This window comes from Lepidothrix coronata, unplaced genomic scaffold, assembly GCF_001604755.1.
Source record: "Lepidothrix coronata isolate B3197 unplaced genomic scaffold, Lepidothrix_coronata-1.0 Scaffold77, whole genome shotgun sequence".
Taxonomy (NCBI): domain Eukaryota; kingdom Metazoa; phylum Chordata; class Aves; order Passeriformes; family Pipridae; genus Lepidothrix; species Lepidothrix coronata.
Window position 1 is genome coordinate 1,189,235 of NW_016690257.1, and position 4,054 is coordinate 1,193,288.

Below are 4,054 nucleotides of genomic sequence, written 5' to 3' on the forward strand. Positions count from 1 at the left end.
GAGATCCAACCTAAACCTACCCTGACACAGCTCCAGGCATTCCCTTGGGTCCTGTCACTGGTCACCAGAGAGCAGAGATCGGTGCTGCCCTGCCACCTCCACTGGTGAGGAAGCTGCAGACTTTGATGAGAGTTCCCCCAGTCATACAATATTTCCTGTCTTGAACATGCTGGCTGACCTTTTTGCATCACAACTCCCTGTCTTCCTGGCATTGCTCTCCACACTTACCTCCACTCCACGCAGTCATATCTGATAGTGTCGGGCCATTTAGAAATCCTAGGTGTCTCTGAAGTTATCTGATATTGGTGTTGTACTTCTTTTACCTCTTACAGGATTTGGTCACAGGCTTTGGGAAGTCAACATGTATTCTCTGTCGCATAGCACAGCCAGCTAAAGCTTCAGCATATTTTTTTAGTTCTTAGATTATTTCAGAGAAACACAGAATGGTTTGGGTTTGAAGGAACCTTGAAGGTCACCTTGTTCCTTGGGCAGGGACACATTCCACCAGACCAAGTTGCTCAATTGCCCTTGCTCTTTCTAGCAGACAGATGACCGTGAACTACCACTGAGCTGTTCCAGTCTCTGCACATGGATGTCCTTTGTGAGGATGCTGATCCTCTCAGACACATTGGGAGATCTTGGGGGAGATGCTCCTGTTCCTCCTCTGCAGGTTCAAATCCAAATGGGCCTGTCAACCATTTGTACCTAACTGCTGATGTCCAGAATGTGCTGAACTCCACAGTTTGAGAAAGACATGGACCTGGAGCGAGTCCAGGGGAGGCCACAGAGATGCTCCAAGGGCTGGAGCCCCTCTGCTCTGGAGCCAGGCTGGGAGAGCTGGGGGTGTTCACCTGGAGAAGAGAAGGCTCCAGGGACACCTCACTGAAGGCTTTCAATACTTAAAGGGAGCTTATAAAAGAAATGGAGAGCAACTTTTTACACAGCTGATAGTGACAGGACAAAGGGGAATAGTTTTAAACTAAAAGAGGGAAGATTTAGGTTAGATATTAGGGAGAAATTCTTCTCTGTGAGGGTGGGGAGGCCCTGGCACAGGTTGCCCAAGGAAGCTGTGGCTGCCCCATCTCTGGAAGTGTCCAAGGCCAGGTTGGACAGGGCTTGGAGCAGCCTGGTCTAGTGGAAGATGTTCCTGCCCATGGCAGGGGGATTGGAACTGAATGGTCTTTAAGGTCCCTTCCAACCCAAACCATTCTGTGGTTCTCTGATTAGTTAATACAACCTCGCAATATCCAGCTTTGGTACCAAGGCTGAAGTTTTTCAGTTTGTTTTTACTAAATCAAGTACTATTTCACAGAATTGTAGAATGGTTTGGGTTGGAAGGGACCTTTAAAGGTCCTCCAGTCCAACCTCCCTGCCAAAGCAAGAGATGTCTTCAATGAGATCAAGTTTCTGAAAGCCCTGTCCAACCTCATCTTGAGTGTTACCAGGGATGGGGCATCCACCACCTGTCTGGGCAGCCTGTGCCAGTGCTTCACTACCCCCATAATAAAAAAAAGTTATTTTTTATATCCAACCTAAATTAGTGCAAGTGTGCATCTTGGAACTGCTTCTATAGCAGATACACATCCTGCCTGCCTTCTCTACAGCCACCACTTCTGAGCTCTGCAATTTGCAGCCCTGATGCCACCTTCTTCCATTTGCTTTTCTTCTCCTGCTGCTTGCAATTTCCTTTCCTAGAGAAAGCAGGTTTACACATAAATTGGTGCTTTTTGTGTCACCGCTGTGCAGTCTAAGCTTGTCAGCCTGTTGACCTGTTTCAACCACACCTAGGGGAGATGTAGAGCCCCTGGAAATACACAGTCTTTCGAATTTCATGGCAAACAGTGGCTGCATTAGAAAAGAAACGTGTTGCCATGTTTCTGCCCGGCAGAAAGGCAGAGAAAGTCCTGCCCTTATCAGCACTGCTTGGCTTCCTTGGCAGTAGAGAACCAGCAGGCAGCTGGACAGCCAGAGCACACACATCCCTGAACCAGGTACAGCATGTGCTGCTCCAGACAGAAAGCCAATACAAAGCAGTTTGGGGCATAGAAAGGAGATTTGGAGGTACCAGGAACCTTGGAGATAAAAAAGGAGAGGGAGCCATGAAACTGTTTCAGAGGAGAGGTGAAGGGAATGTCTGACGCAAAACTGTATGAAAACTGAGCTTAATTAACTTGCTGTTCATGGAAGAAAAAATTCTCTCAATGCAGTGGAACCTCCACAAAGCAAGTGCTGCACTGGCTGAATAGCCTGAATCTGTGTCCAGGTACAACATGCCCGGGATACCTTATCTTTCAAAAACATGATGGCAACCTGTCAGATGCTCTGCTTTGTCTGCACCAGGAATCTTCTCCATTTCACCTCTTTGCTTATTTCACGACTGTTTGAATCTCAAAATGATGGAAAAGCAGGGAAAATGCAATCAAAAAAACTCATTCAGCCACATGCCTGCTTCAAGCTGAGAAAATCCAAGCACAGACAAAAGGCAAAAGGGAGATTTCCACAAGTCCACATCTACCCTTTTGTCAGAAGGGCCAAATGATGGGAGGGGTGTCTCACCTGGCTCCTGGGAATACCAGCCCTGTTGAGATGGGATCCGTGCCCAAGACACTGAATCACAACACCTACATCACTGAGTTCAGGAACCCTTTCAGTCTGGAAGAGGAGAATGTCTCTGGAGAGACAACTGCTACAGTGGTGAGACATGACCTCAGGTGTAAAAGCGGCCTGAAGTTGAGATAAATGACATAGAATAAGGAAAAGTATCAAAAAAGCAAAAGCAGGAAAACAGAACGCCTTTAAGAGACTTATAGCAAAGCAGGAATTGACTTTTTGTCCAAAAAAAGCCCCTTAAACTCTCATCCTGTGGCTTCCCACTCACAGAATCATGCAATTTTAAGGGGTTGGAAGCTACCTTAAAGACCACCCAGTCCCAATCCCTCTGCCATGGGCAGGGACACTTTCCACTAGAACAGGTTGTTCCCAGCCCCATCCAACCTGGCCTTGGACACTTTCAGGGATGGGGTAGCCACAGCTTCTCTGGGCAACCTGTGCCAGGGCCTCCCCACCCTCACAGAGAAGAATTTTTCCCTAATATCTAAGCTAAATTCCCCCTCTTTCAGTTTGTACCCATTACTCCTTGTCCTGTCACTACAGTTTGGGACAGGGAGTCCCTCTCCTGTTTCCCTGTATTCCCCTTCAGGTACTGGAAGGTGCAATGAGGTCTCCACTCCACCTTCTCTTCTCCAGGCTTGAACAGTCCCAGGGAATCTGCTGGGCATCCTGCAAGGATCCCTGCAGATAAAACAGTGCTGGGTTTCAGTTGCTGATGGGTCTCCAGCTGTGCAGTCACAGGTAACAGCTCCAATTCACTTGTGGTGAGCCTGGGCATCTACTGAGGCACAGGGATTTGGTTGTGCTACATCATTACCACACCACAGGTGGTTAAAGCTTTGACGAGCCTACCGAAGGCAGGCGCTATAAGAAAATAAAAACATATGGGGGGAAACCACTCTGTTAAGTGTCACTGAGTACGGGGGTGGGCGCAGGCAGCAGAATGAGGCTGGGAAGGCTTTGGGCTCCCTTCTGTCCATGTCCCACCTTGGGACCGTCACACCTGGGGCTGCTGTGCCACTGCAGGAGAGGAAGAACTGGGTAGTTTAAATCTGGTTGGAATCACAGAATCGCTCAGGTTGGAAAAGCCCTCCAAGACCATCGAGTCCAACCATTCTCCCAGCGCTGCCAAAGCCATCACTAACCCATGTCCCCAAGTGCCACATCCACAGGGCTTTTAAATCCCTCCAGGGATAGGGACTCCAAGACTGCCCTGGGCAGCTGTGCTAGGGCTGGACAACCCCTTCCATGAAGGAATTTTCCCAGAATCCAATCTAAACCTCCTCTGGCACAACTTGAGGCCGTTTCCTCTCATCCTGTCCCTTGTTCCCTGGCAGCAGAGCCCGATCGCCCCTGGCTTCCCCCTCCTGTCAGGGAGTTGCAGAGCCAGAAGGTCCCCCCTGAGCCTCCTTTTCTCCAGGATGAGCCCCCCCAGCTCCCTCAG